Raw genomic sequence first — 14,511 nt, forward strand, 5'->3', positions numbered from 1 at the left:
GAATGAAGAGACATGAGCTCCCAACACAAGTTTTTAACAGTATGTTATTTGTTTGTTTGTTTTTAGAAATAGCAAATGTTCACATATCCTGAAGAAGACGTACACAATGGTCTAGAAGAAATCTACTAGATATTGTTGAGTCAAAACTATTTATAAATTGGAAGTCCCATAAAAATTGGAGAGCTAAATTACGGGACACCTATAGTTGATAATGTTTACAATGTGGACAATTATTAGTGAGATGAATTTAAACTGTGACTCCGAACCAAAGTTTGAGCCCTTTGTTCCACTTTTGGCGGGCTTCTACACAGAAGCCCTCCAGAGTGGTGCCATTCTGTCTGGGTACCACAGGGGGTGTGGGAGTGGGTTTAGGCACCCTGGACTGAGTTGCCTTGCCAACTCAAGTCGCACTCTGGTGTGATTGGCCCAAGTGGTGAGCCACCCCGCTCACCACTTAGCGTGTTTTGATTGACAGCTAGGCTGAATTAATGGGGGTTTGCTGCATAAAAGCAGAGCTTTTGGGACTGGATCTTCAGAAGTCGCCACAGGACCTAAGAATCCGACGAGGGTAAAGCTGAGCCGACCTGCAACGACGACACCTCCGGTGGAGCCCTGCTGAACCGTCTCACCACTTCCCAACGACAGAGGAGATCTCCCGGCTGGAGAGTCTTCTTCCCCTGACTGGTGGGAACAACCAGTCCCTTTGCTTTTTCTTCACTTCCAGGGCGTAGTGGTCGAATTGCCCGTGCTGAGCACCCAGGCAACCGGATAGCCACTAGCCTGTACCGCGACCAAAAGGTGGTGCCTTGTGACAGAGCACTCTGCGGCTGGTCTCTTCCCTGGTGGTGCAAAGATCTTCAACTTTCCTTCGACGACGAGATCATCTCATCTCTTGGCAAAGCCCCGACTTGCATCCACCACCAGGAACAACTGCCCCCGCCGGAGCTGTCTCTCCACATACAAGGTACCGTGTCCGCCTGGCTTCCCTTGTGACGGTTAGCGTGGGGTGTCTTAATCCTTGCCTCTCCATCGGGTCGCCTCCAGACCTTCTTAACTTTTTGTTCTAAACTGGTCCAACCTTTCTGTGACAATTTGCTACAAAGACTCGAAGTGCATTTCTACTGTGATACTTTTTGGGACATATCGCCTTGCCTCTTTCCGAGTGGGCCTGGCCTCTGAACTTTGTGATCCAAAGTAGACCCTGCCTTACTTGCCTTGCATTTGATTCGTAAAAGAGTTGGTACCGAGTTGGTTTCATACCCTGCCTTTTCTCTCCCGTGCTAACGAATATTAGAGAGCCATCTAGGTTAAAGCATTCACCTCTGTCTGCAAATAAGTGGTGCCATTGATCCTAGACTTGTCGAAATATTGTTTTAGAAGTGAGATACTTATAGTAATTGTAATTGAAGTTGTTTGCCGTATTAGTGCCAGTGTGTTTTTCATAGATGTGTTTTTATAAATAAATAACTAAATATCTTTACACCCAAGCTCTGTTCTGTGTCTGCTTGTTCTACTGTATAAATTGCCCTATTTTGTATACTCCACATACTGCCTAACTCTTCTTGAGGGAAGTCTTACTGCTCAGCCACAGCTACCAAGTGAATCTGTGTGGTACAGACTGCTACCAAGTGGGTTTACTGCCAAACACCTGTAGGCCTAAATCTTTTGCAGTGGTGCCAGAGGGAACTGCACAGGTTTCCGCTTAACACTGGTGTACAGCGGTGGGATTTGTATTGAGTATACAGTTTAGAGTGTTTTTCAACACTTTAGGATAACTAACCACAAAGCTTAGCACTAAAAAGCAACTTTCAAAAACATGTCTACTATAGAAGTTTACAGCCAAGAGTCCTTGTCAGGCGAAAGTACTGAGAGTTTGAGAGCTCTCTGTAGACAAAGGAATCTTTCTGTAAGAGGCAAGAAAGTAGAACTGATAGCGAGACTGCTGGAAAACCAAAGTCTGGGTACAGGTTCAGAGGAACCGACTTCTCCAGCAAATGTAGATCACAGTAATGGTCTTGATCTAAATCAAAGTTCAGATGATAGTGATGAAGAGGCTGAAGAGGAAGGAGAGGCTAACAAAACTGTCTCCCCTGCTCTCCTGTCTGCCTTACCAGCTGTACCTACTGGGCCTATAACAGGTCCCACACTAAGTCCTCAAGTCCTTGAACTAGAAAAAATGAAAATAGACTTGGAATTCAGAAGGATTAAACTGCTAAGGCTTTGATAGCAAGATTTGGGAAGACCCCTTCCCAGTATCTTAAGAGATTTAGAACCCTCAAAAAGCATGATGGTACCCCTTGGGCTACCTTGGTGAGTGAAGGGTTGAAAAACTTAGAGGGATGGATTAAGGGTTACAAGGTGAACACTTATGATGGTATGAAGAATCTTTTTATGTTGGAGTCTATTTATGATGCCTGTTCTCCTGAGCTCAGACAGCACTTGGCTGATTCGAAGGAATTGGATTCCAGGACACTAGCTAAGGCTGCTGACTTGTGGGTTGCCAACAGGGCTACTCATAAGGATTCTGGGGCAACTCAGAAAAAGGATGAGGGAAAACAGCCTAAAAAAGACTCAAAAGAGAATTCTAATAACTCAGATTCCAAAGAGGGCCCCAAACAAAACCATAAAGGTAAGCCACAAGGAAAACCACAGCAGAATAGTGTACCTTCTGGTGCCAAACCGGAGGGAGGCCAGAACAAGCCACCATTCCAGAAAGCATTCGGTAAATGCTTTGTTTGTGGCTCGACTGACCATGTGAAAGGAGATCCCAGATGCAAGGGTAAACCTTCAGGGGTCCAGCTTGTCTCCTTAGCCTTCGCTCCAGAGGAGGAAGTCCAAATGGCAAGTGGAAACTTTCTACTACTGGCTGATGAACCCACTGGAGTCTCAGCCAGTGTTTCTTTAGTGTGTCTGGGTTTGTGGGAACAACAGAATTTAGATGTATATAACGCCATCCCCGATAATACTAAAGAGTATTATAAGGACAGTGTCCAGGTGAATGGTCAGGAGACTCCTGCCATTAGGGACACTGGGGCCAGCATAACTGTGGTGGATAAATCTTTTTTTCAGACTGAGGATGTTGCTAAGGCACCCAAACGCCTCACCAAATTAGCTGGAGGGCCTGTGCAGATGCTTCCCCAATTACCAGTTCTCATCAAGTGTAACGACATGACTGTAAAGATACCTGTCAGCATACAGAGTGAGGTACCAGGACGAGTTCTGTTGGGTAACAATTTAAAAACTCTTTGCTTATAGAGAAGTCTCTCAGGAGGGAGTAGGTTATTCTCCCTTTGAGCTTCTTTATGGTCATCCCGTCAGAGGTCCATTGGCCCTGATTAAGGAGGGGTTGGAGAGTGCTCCTTCCCCCAAGCCAGTCAGAGTGACTGACTACGTGATAGGTCTCCGGAGGAGAATGACGCACATGATGACAGAAGCAGGTGATAACTTGAAAGCTGGACAAGCATTGGTCAAGCACTGGCATGATCAAAAGGCTAACATGGTTGAGTTCACTCAAGACCGGCTAGTTCTCGTTATGATCCCAACAAGGCAGAGGGCCTTGCAAGACAAATGGATGGGACCCTTCAGAGTTGTGGGTAAACTCGGAGAGGTCAACTATCTGGTGGACTTGGGCAATCCCAAGGAGGCTCCAACAGTCTTCCACACCAACCGACTCAAAGCGTATGTCTCGAGACCTGATGTAGGAGCGTTGCTTCTAGCATCATCAGAGGAAGAAGAAGAGAGTGAAGCTCTTCCGGATCTCCTCAGAGGCTTGCCTTTAGACGATAAAATATTGAAGGAGTGAATCTCTCTTCAAATCTGACACCTGAGCAACAAGAAGAGTGCAAATCTATGTTGAATCAGTTTGCCTCTCTGTTCTCACTTTCACCAGGCTTGACCCCTTGGGGCCAGCATGACATACTCACTGGTGACTGTCTGCCAGTCAAAAGCAGAGGATACCGAATGTCAGAAAACGTACGAACCCACATCAAAGGTGAGGCCAGCAAGATGCTTGATCTCGGGGTAATAGAGCCCTCTACTAGTCCATGGTCTAGCCCAGTTGTGTTAGTACCAAAGGCAGGATCTAAAGAACTTAGATTCTGCGTGGATTATAGAGCTATTAATGCAGTCACCAAGACTGAGGCCCACCCTTTGCCAAGAACAGATGAGTTGGTGGATAAACTTGGTTCAGCCAAGTTCCTCAGCACATTTGACTTGACGTCAGGCTATTGGCAAATACCCTGACAGACCACGCCAAGGAGAAAACTGCATTTTCTACCCCCGTTGGCTTATACCAGTTTAAGGTGATGCCTTTTGGATTGAAAAATGCACCTGCTACATTTCAACGGATGGTAAACCAGGTTCTGAATGGGATGGAGGACTTCTGCATGGCATACTTGGATGACATAGCAGTGTTCAGCAATTCCTGGGAAGAACATGTAACCCACCTAAGAGATGTTTTGCACGCTCTTGGACGAGCCAATCTGACCATAAAGGCGAGTAAATGCCAAATTGGACAGAGTATGGTAGTCTATCTTGGACATGAGGTAGGAGGTGGAGAAATAAGGCCTTTGCTCAGTAAGATTGAAGCTGTGCAAAATTGGACAACACCTACTACTCAGACCCAAGTGAGAGCCTTCTTAGGTCTCACTGGGTATTACAGGAATTTCATTGAGAACTATGGGACCATAGCTTCTCCTCTGAATGTCATCTCCTCGCCCAAATTTCCTAAAAAAGGTTAGATGGAACGAGGAATGCAATCAGGCTTTTGAAAACCTGAAAAAGTCTCTTTGCCAAGCCCCAGTACTCAGAGCTCCTGATTACCACCAAACTTTCATTGTGCAGACAGATGCTTCTAATGTAGGAATAGGTGCCGTACTCAGTCAACTAGATGGGAAAGGTAGGGAGCACCCCGTTTGCTTCATCAGCCGCAAGCTGAAGGATCCTGAAACAAGGTGGGCAACAATCGAAAGAGAATGCTTTGCTATCGTGTGGGCTCTGGAGAAGTTTAGGCCATACTTGTATGGTTCTACTTTTGTCATTCAGACTGACCACCAACCCTTGAGATGGTTAATGCAATGAAAGGGGAAAACCCAAAACTACTGAGATGGTCAATCTGCCTGCAAGGGTTTGATTTCACCATTGAGCACAGGTCAGGGTGTCACCACCAAAATGCTGATGGTCTCTCTAGGATGTATGTCATCGACTAGAGGTATGAGATTCATCCAGGAGTGGATTAAATCCTCCTGTCCCTTAGTCTGGGGGGGCGAGTGTTAGGGAGAATTCTCTGTTTAGGCTGAATTTCCTAACCTAGTGAGTCCCCCAGCAGCTTTGCTGGATTTCTGGAGTTTGTTTTTGTCCATCCTGTAAAGAGGGAGACTCTTTTCTCCCCCTCTTGGACATGAATGTGGCTGATTCCTGTGAATGTCAATGTGTTCTACGGGCTATGGAGTCTTTTACTCCATAGGGTCCCATGTGTTTTACTATGTGTGTTACACCGCACCCTCCGTGCCGTAACACTGGGGCGTCCTAGAGGATCCCCACCATAGACTCCATACCCTGGGACTGACTACTGTCTCCCAGGGCATGTAAAGTCACCATTGGCTTTACTAGACCTAAATTTACTAACAGAACTAGTACAAACCATCCTATTGTGGACGTACTAGTAGGGGTAATTCGATTACCCCTACTAGTACGAGTTTTGGCTGGTGGCAGTGGAAACTACTTGTTATATTCGACCCCGAATATCACTCTATGGGATTCTTCCCATTGTTGGAGGCTAATACTTTTTCCCGTTAGTCTCTAACATACCGCTGGTTTATTTGTCTTAAATAAATCTACCGGTCGGTATTTTCTGCCAGAACTCGGTTTTTAAAATGCCGTCTGTGTTCACCTCTGTAACTCAGACCCAAAGGTTGAGCCCTTTGTTCCACTTTTGGCGGGCTTCTACACAGAAGCCCTCCAGAGTGGTGCCATTCTGTCTGGGTACCACAGGGCGTGTGGGAGGGGGTTTAGGCACCCTGGACTGAGTTGCCTTGCCAACGCAAGTCGCACTCTGGTGTGATTGGCCCAAGTGGTGAGCCACCCCGCTCACCACTTAGCGTGTTTTGATTGACAGCTAGGCTGAATGAATAGGGGCTTGCTGCATAAAAGCAGGGCTTTTGGGACTGGATCTTCAGAAGTCGCCACAGGACCTAAGAATCCGACGAGGGTAAAGCTGAGCCGACCTGCAACGACGACACCTCTGGTGGAGCCCTGCTGAACCGTCTCACCACTTCCCAACGACAGAGGAGATCTCCCGGCTGGAGAGTCTTCTTCCCCTGACTGATGGGAACAACCAGTCCCTTTGCTTTTTCTTCGCTTCCAGGGCGTAGTGGTCGAATTGCCCATGCTGAGCACCCCGGCAACCGGATAGCCACTACCCTGTACCGCGACCAAAAGGTGGTGCCTTGTGACGGAGCACTCCGCGGCTGGTCTCTTCCCTGGTGGTGCAAAGATCTTCAACTTTCCTTCGACGACGAGATCATCTCATCTCTTGGCAAAGCCCCGACTTGCATCCACCACCAGGAACAACTGCCCCCGCCGGAGCTGTCTCTCCACATACAAGGTACCGTGTCCACCTGGCTTCCCTTGTGACGGTTAGCGTGAGGTGTCTTAATCCTTGCCTCTCCATCGGGTCGCCTCCAGACCTTCTTAACTTTTTGTTCTAAACTGGTCCAACCTTTCTGTGACAATTTGCTACAAAGACTCGAAGTGCATTTCCACTGTGATACTTTTTGGGATATATCGCCTTGCCTCTCTCCGAGTGGGCCTGGCCTCTGAACTTTGTGATCCACAGTAGACCCTGCCTTACTTGCCTTGCATTTGATTCGTAAAAGAGTTGGTACCGGGTTGGTTTCATACCCTGCCTTTTCTCTCCCGTGCTAATGAATATTAGAGTGCCATCTAGGTTAAAGCATTCACCTCTGTCTGCAAATAAGTGGTGCCCTTGAACCTAGACTTGTCGAAATATTGTTAGAGGAGTGAGATACTTATAGTAATTGTAATTGAAGTTGTTTGCCGTATTAGTGCCACTGTGTTTTTCATAGATGTGTTTTTATAAATAAATAACTATATATCTTTACACCCAAGCTCTGTTCCGTGTCTGCTTGTTCTACTGTGTAAATTGCCCTATTTTGTATACTCCACATACTGCCTAACTCTTCTTGAGGGAAGTCTGACTGCTCAGCCACAGCTACCAAGTGAATCTGTGTGGTACAGACTGCTACCAAGTGGGTTTACTGCCAAACACCTGTAGGCCTAAATCTTTTGCAGTGGTCCCAGAGGGAACTGCACAGGTTTCCGCTTAACAGCCCCCACTCTTGTCCCCCTGCACCCCCACCCCCCAGCATCCAGGGGCACCCTCCACCAGGCCCCACTCATGTCCAACTCATGTCCCCCTGCACCCCCTCCCACCATCATCCAGGGGCACCCTCCACCAGGCCCCCACTCATGTCTCCCAGCACCCCCACAACCCAGCTTCCAGGGGCACCCTCCACCAGGACCCACTCATGTCTCCCTGCGCCCCCAGCATCCAGGGGCACCCTCCACCAGGCCCCCACTCATGTCCAACTCATGTCCCCCTGCACCCCCACCCCCCAGCAGTCAGGGGCACCCTCCACCAGGTGTCACGCTCACCTGATTCCCACAGAGGCGCAGGTCTGGCTTCGAGTGCTGATGCTTCTTCAATGGTGAAGCGCAGGACTCTGATGATGGACAGGAAGGGCCCCTCTACTCTGGCTTTTCTGGCTCGCAGGAATATTGCCCTGTGCGTGAAAAGGGAGTATTACCTACTGACGGAATAATGCTCAAGCCTCCCACTCCCTTCCAACCCTCCTCGATACCCTTCCACGATTCCCCGTGAAGTCTCACCTTAGGGTCTGGAAGGATGAGTTCTCCATCCTGCTTCTGATGCAGGGGTGCGTTGAAACCCAGTTACTTCACTGGATTGAGGTTTGATGGGAGTTCAAAATAAGCTTGACTATTCAGGTGAGGCGCTGTAAGAGTTCTGTTGCAAGTTCAAAAGTTCAAGCTTAATAATAATGTTCATTGTCTTATTGCAGCAAGCGCTAATGCTTATGTCTTTTTCCCCTTAGGGGCCGGGGTTCGGAATGCCGGAGATATGGCGCCGACCCGAAGTGTAAGTTCTGGATGAGCGTTCAGGTAATGTCTTTGCATTCGCTCATTCAATGTCTTTGTCTTTTTTCCCCATTGGGGCTGGGGTCCGGAATGCCAGGAAGCGGCAGGACCCGAAATGAAATGGGAATGACCCAACAGGTAAGTCTTAGAAGGAAACTGAGCTTTTCCTATTTCCCTTCCTTCTCTCACCTTGTTTTCTTGTCTTTTCTCTCTAGGCTTTGGGAAGTGGGTGCGGATCCGGATGATCGCTGCTGAAGATGGAGGCGCCCAGGAAAGGTGAGTGAAATGCAGCGCTGCAGCGATCGAAGCGAAATGCTTTTAAAATGATGTCTTCCCTTTCAGGATCGTCGGTGTGATGTCCCCGTGATGCAGCTTTAGCAGGTAAGGTCTTCTTTCTCCCCAATTCTCTCTTATCTCCCTTTGCAGGCAACCCAGGATGCTGACAGGCGTGGCTGAAGTCCAGATGCAGGAGCTGACACGGTGAGCGCCCAGCTGCGAGGAGCAGAACAACGCGAAGCGTGAGTTGCTGATCGGGCGTGGTTTAAATAGCTTTGGAAGAAGTTCCAGGCATGTATCCTTCCACCGATCAGGTATGTATCCTTCCCCGACCACACCCAGGTGGAAAGTCGTCCCACAGGTAAAGTAGTTCCATTCAGGCCTCAAGAGGGCCTGGATGTAGCAGCATGGTCTGCATCAGGTAAGTGCACATTAAAACACTTGAACACATGTCTAGCTTTATGAGCCTGGCGCCTAAGGCGCCAGGACAGGGGTCCAACATGAGCCTGGCGCCTAAGGCGCCAGGACTGTGTCCAAAGGGCCCCAGCTTGGGCCCGCTGGCACTTCCCTGGGGGGAATGATGCCTGCTTCTGGGGTTGCTGGGTCGGACCTGGCTCCTTGGAGGTAGGCATCATGACAGTACCCCCCCTCAAGGCCCCTCCCAAGGTTGTTCCCTCCGGGGGTTTTGGCTTGTTCGGAAATCTCCGGTGGAACCTTTGTATTAATCGAGGTGCGTGAACATGGTTACTAGGCTCCCACGATCTCTCCTGAGGTCCATATCCCTTCCAGTCAACAAGATAGAAGAGTTTTGACTTTAACACCTTGGAGTCTAAAATGTCTTTAACTTTGAATTCTAATTCCCCTTCAATTTGAACTGGGTCTGGAGGCTTGGACAGTCGGGTCCCTGGTTGTACTGGCTTCAAAAGTGATGCATGAAAAACTGGATGAATACGCATGTTAGACGGTAAATCCAGTTTAAAGGCCACGGGATTGATTATAGCCTTGATGGGATAAGGTCCTATGAATCTGGGATTGAAGGTTCGCGGGCCCTTGAGGGGTAAATGTTTCGTTGCTAGCCATACCTGGTCTCCTACTTGGTAAGGAGGAGTTTTACTTCGGTGCAAATTAGCATTTTCTTTATACTTTTTCTTGGCTTGCTGTAAATGAGTTGCAGCTTCTTTGAAGGCTCGGGTTATTGTGGAATGCAGATGATTTACTGCGGGCATTTCCAGGGTCAGAGGTGGATCTAGGTCAGAGGTCCGAGGATGGTGACCATACAAAGTATAAAAAGGAGTTTGTCCGGTTCCAGAATGCACCGAATTGTATGCATATTCTGCGATCCAAAGGATGTCTTTCCAATTTAACTCGGATTGGTGTAACATGCACTGAAGATATTGCTCGAGAGTCTGATTGGTTCTCTCGGTTTGTCCGTCGGTCTGGGGGTGGTGGCTGGTGGATAACCGCACATCTATTTGTGCTAGTTGGCAACATTTCTTCCAAAAATGGGAGATAAATTGACTTCCACGATCCGAGACTAATATGGAAGGAAAACCATGTATGCGAACTATATTCTCCAGAAATTCCTTGGCCAAGGTGGAAGCTGAAGGCAAACCTTTTAAAGGGATAAAGTGGGCCATTTTGGAGAATAGATCCACAATTACAAGGCTAGTGTTGTAACCAGCACAAGGAGGCAGGTCAGTTATAAAGTCCATTGACAAGGTGTGCCATGGTGCCGGTGGAATATCCAAGGGTTGAAGTAGGCCGGCTGGCCTTTTCTTTTGACCCTTGTTTTGAGCACAAATTCCGCAAGACAATACAAAAGACTTTATGTCTTTTCTCCAAGAAGGCCACCAGAAGTGGCGTTTGATTTTTTCCTCCGTTTTAGCGATACCAGGGTGTCCTTCCATTAATGATTCATGATGATGGGCAATAACAAGTTCTTGCAATTCTTTACTTGGCAGAAACAACCGCTCCTGGAAGTATGGTAAATCATCCTTAACGGTGTAATGAGGACCCTTTTGACTCCATTCCAGTAAGGCTGAAGAGTCTAGAAGTTGTTTTACTTGCGTTTGGATGTCCTCAATAGTTTGCAATGAAGTTAGGCCTAAGATTCTTTGTTCAGGTATGATTGGCACAGGTTCTAAACTCGAATTGGGTTCTTCCATGCCAATCCGGGATAAGGCGTCCGCTTTACCATTCTTGCAGCCAGGGCGATAGGTAATTACGAAATCAAATTCCGAAAAGAATAGAGCCCATCGGAGTTGTCGTGAAGATTGAGCTTTGGCCGTCTTTAAATATTGTAAATTTCTGTGGTCCGTAATTACGGTGATGGTGTGTCTTGCCCCGAGAAGGTAGTGACGCCAAGCCTTGAAAGCAGATTTAATAGCCAGTAACTCCTTGTCTGTAATTGCGTAGTTGATTTCAGGAGGAGAACATTTCCTGGACCAAAAGGCCACAGGGTGTAGTTGATTAGTTTCTGGGTCTCTTTGCGACAGGACAGCTCCCCTGGCCGAACTGGATGCGTCGGTTTCCACAATGTAAGGGAGATCTGGGTGCGGGTGCTTCAATACAGGTGCAGAGGTGAATTTGGTCTTCAGGTCCTGAAAGGCTGCGTTTGTTTTTCTTTAGGAGAGCTGTGATGGGTTGGACTAAACGGGAAAATTCTGGAATGGATCTTCGATAGAAATTGGCGAAGCCGAGCATGCTCTGAACTCCCTTCACCGAGCTAGGAGATGGCCATTTGAGGATGGCGTCCACCTTTCGCGAGTCCATTCGGACTCCTTGAGGTGTCAGGATGAATCCGAGAAACTCAACTTCTGTGGTATGAAAAACGCATTTTTCGAGCTTTGCAAATAGTCTGTGCTGGCGCAATTTCTCAAGAACTGCCCTAACATGTTTTCTGTGATCGGATTCTGAAGAAGAGTACACCAGGATGTCGTCAATATAAACAATGACACAGACATCGATAAGTTCCCGAAGAACATCATTCATAAAGTACTGAAAGGCGGCAGGTGCATTGCACAAACCGAAGGGCATCACCTGATATTCGAAGAGCCCAAATTTGGTGCGGAATGCAGTCTTCCATTCGTCGCCTTCTTTTATACGCACCAGGTGATAAGCTCCTCGGAGATCTATCTTGGTGTACACACAAGCGTCTTTCACCTGGTCGATAAGCTCAGGGATCAGGGGCAGAGGATAACGATTCTTAATCGTTATTTGATTTAGGGCGCGATAGTCTATACATGTTCTAAGGTAGCCCTCTTTTTTCGGCACAAAGAACAGAGCTGAGGAGACAGGAGACTTGGATGGGCGAATAAAACCATTGGCTAGGTACTGATCTAAATACTGACGCAAATGCAGGTTCTCAGGTTCCGTAAGAGCATAAATCCTACTACAAGGTAGTTGAGCATTGGGTACCAGATCGATTTGGCAATCATAAGACCGATGGGGAGGTAACGTGTTAGCCTGTTCCTTCTGAAAAACGTCTTGGAATTCTTGGCATTCTGACGGTAGCTGTACAGGGGTGGAAGTTGCTGAGGCTAGACCCATAACTGGATTTCTTGGATAACAAGTTGGTTCACAATCAGGAAAACTTATCTTCTTTGCTCGCCAGTCGATTCTGGGATTATGTGTTTCTAACCAAGGAATTCCAAGAATTACTTGAAATTGTGGGGCCTTGATCACATCAAATACGATTGCTTCCCGATGTCCATCCTGACCCACCAGTGTCATTTCAACAGTGGAATGCGTTACAGGCCCTGAGGCTATTTCGGTTCCATCTACTGTAGTAATGACATCTTGGGTTACTTTCGGGCGGAGAGGGAGCTTAATCCTGGAAGCCAATTCACGGTCTATGTAGTTTCCAATAGCTCCACTGTCGATGTATGCTTTTACAGCATGCAACTGCTGAGGCTGTTTTGGGTCCACGAGCACCATTGGCATGACAAAATGCGAGGTCAAAGAGTTTGTTTTCAAGCACGGCAAGCGGACCCCTACGATTGTCGGGCTAGGTCGTTTCCCGAATCAGGTGTCAATAAATCGTTATCAGTGGCTCCAACCACCTTCTTAGGTGGTTTAACCGGACAATTTCGAAGAAAGTGACCGGAAGTCCCGCAATACAGACAAAGTTGCATTTGCCGCCTTCTCTCTCGTTCCTTCTGCGTTAATGGTCCTTTAACACCGCCGATTTGCATAGGTTCGGATACGTCGGTACTCTTGGAGTTAGCGTGGGTTTTGATCGGTACTCGGGTTTCGTACTTGAACCGATCTGCTTTTCTATTTTGAAGTCTGTGATCAAGTTGAACCACCAAGTCAATGTAGTCTGCGCAGACCTGGGGTGGATCTATCTGAGCTAGAACATCCTTAAGCTCTCTGCGCAGGCCTCGATGAAACAATGTGATCCTTTTGTTTTCTGGCCATCCAGTTTCCACAACCAGTCTATTAAAGGTGGCAAAGTAGGACAGGAGATCCTGATTACCTTGTCGTAAGGATAGCAGTTCGTTATCAAGGGCCTGTCCTTGAGAGTGTCGAGCAAACAATCTTTCCATGCTGGCCTGGAAGCCCTGAAAATCCGGGAGAATGGGATCATCCTGATTTACCAATGGAATAGACCAATCGGCAGCACTGCCACTGAGGTAAGATAGTATAAAGGCTACCTTGGTCTGGTCGTTAGGGAAGGCCCCAGGTCTGCATAGAAAGTGTAAACGACATTGGTTCATAAAGACGGCATATTTCTTGGGATCCCCCGCAAAACGTTCAGGCAGGGCCAAAGGCATGTGTCCAGGTAGATTGATTTGTACCTGGTTATTCAAACCCATTGATGTGGAAGTACCTCCGGAATTAGGTAAAGGAGTGTGCCCTGCCTGGGCCTACAATAACCTTTTGGCCAGGTCATCAGTTCTTTCCTTGGATAGGATCAGTTCTCTTTTGAGAGCGTTGGTCTCCTGGCGGGCTGAGTGCACTTCTGCCCATAATTCCCCCAAAAGCTGGGCCAGCTGATCTGTCTCGGAAGTCTCCATAGCGCCCGGGTGGGAAATTGTGGGTAGGCTTCGCGTTCTGTCACGCTCACCTGATTCCCACGGAGGCGCAGGTCTGGCTTCGAGTGCTGATGCTTCTTCATTGGTGAAGCGCAGGACTCTGATGATGGACAGGAAGGGCCCCTCTACTCTGGCTTTTCTGGCTCGCAGGAATATTGCCCTGTGCGTGAAAAGGGAGTATTACCTACTGACGGAATAATGCTCAAGCCTCCCACTCCCTTCCAACCCTCCTCGATACCCTTCCACGATTCCCCGTGAAGTCTCACCTTAGGGTCTGGAAGGATGAGTTCTCCATCCTGCTTCTGATGCAGGGGCGCGTTGAAACCCAGTTACTTCACTGGATTGAGGTTTGATGGGAGTTCAAAATAAGCTTGACTATTCAGGTGAGGCGCTGTAAGAGTTCTGTTGCAAGTTCAAAAGTTCAAGCTTAATAATAATGTTCATTGTCTTATTGCAGCAAGCGCTAATGCTTATGTCTTTTTCCCCTTAGGGGCCGGGGTTCGGAATGCCGGAGATATGGCGCCGACCCGAAGTGTAAGTTCTGGATGAGCGTTCAGGTAATGTCTTTGCATTCGCTCATTCAATGTCTTTGTCTTTTTTCCCCATTGGGGCCGGGGTCCGGAATGCCAGGAAGCGGCAGGACCCAAAATGAAATGGGAATGACCCAACAGGTAAGTCTTAGAAGCAAACCAAGCTTTTCCTATTTCCCTTCCTTCTCTCACCTTGTTTTCTTGTCTTTTCTCTCTAGGCTCTGGGAAGTGGGTGCGGATCTGGATGATCGCTGCTGAAGATGGAGGCGCCCAGGAAAAGTGAGTGAAATGCAGCGCTGCAGCGATCGAAGCGAAATGCTTTTAAAATGATGTCTTCCCTTTCAGGATCGTCGGTGTGATGTCCCCGTGATGCAGCTTTAGCAGGTAAGGTCTTCTTTCTCTCCAATTCTCTCTTATCTCCCTTTGCAGGCAACCCAGGATGCTGACAGGCGTGGCTGAAGTCCAGATGCAGGAGCTGACACGGTGAGCGTCCA

This window comes from Ambystoma mexicanum, chromosome 14 (assembly GCF_040938575.1).
Source record: "Ambystoma mexicanum isolate Mex_15411 chromosome 14, UKY_AmexF1_1, whole genome shotgun sequence".
Taxonomy (NCBI): Eukaryota; Metazoa; Chordata; class Amphibia; order Caudata; family Ambystomatidae; genus Ambystoma; species Ambystoma mexicanum.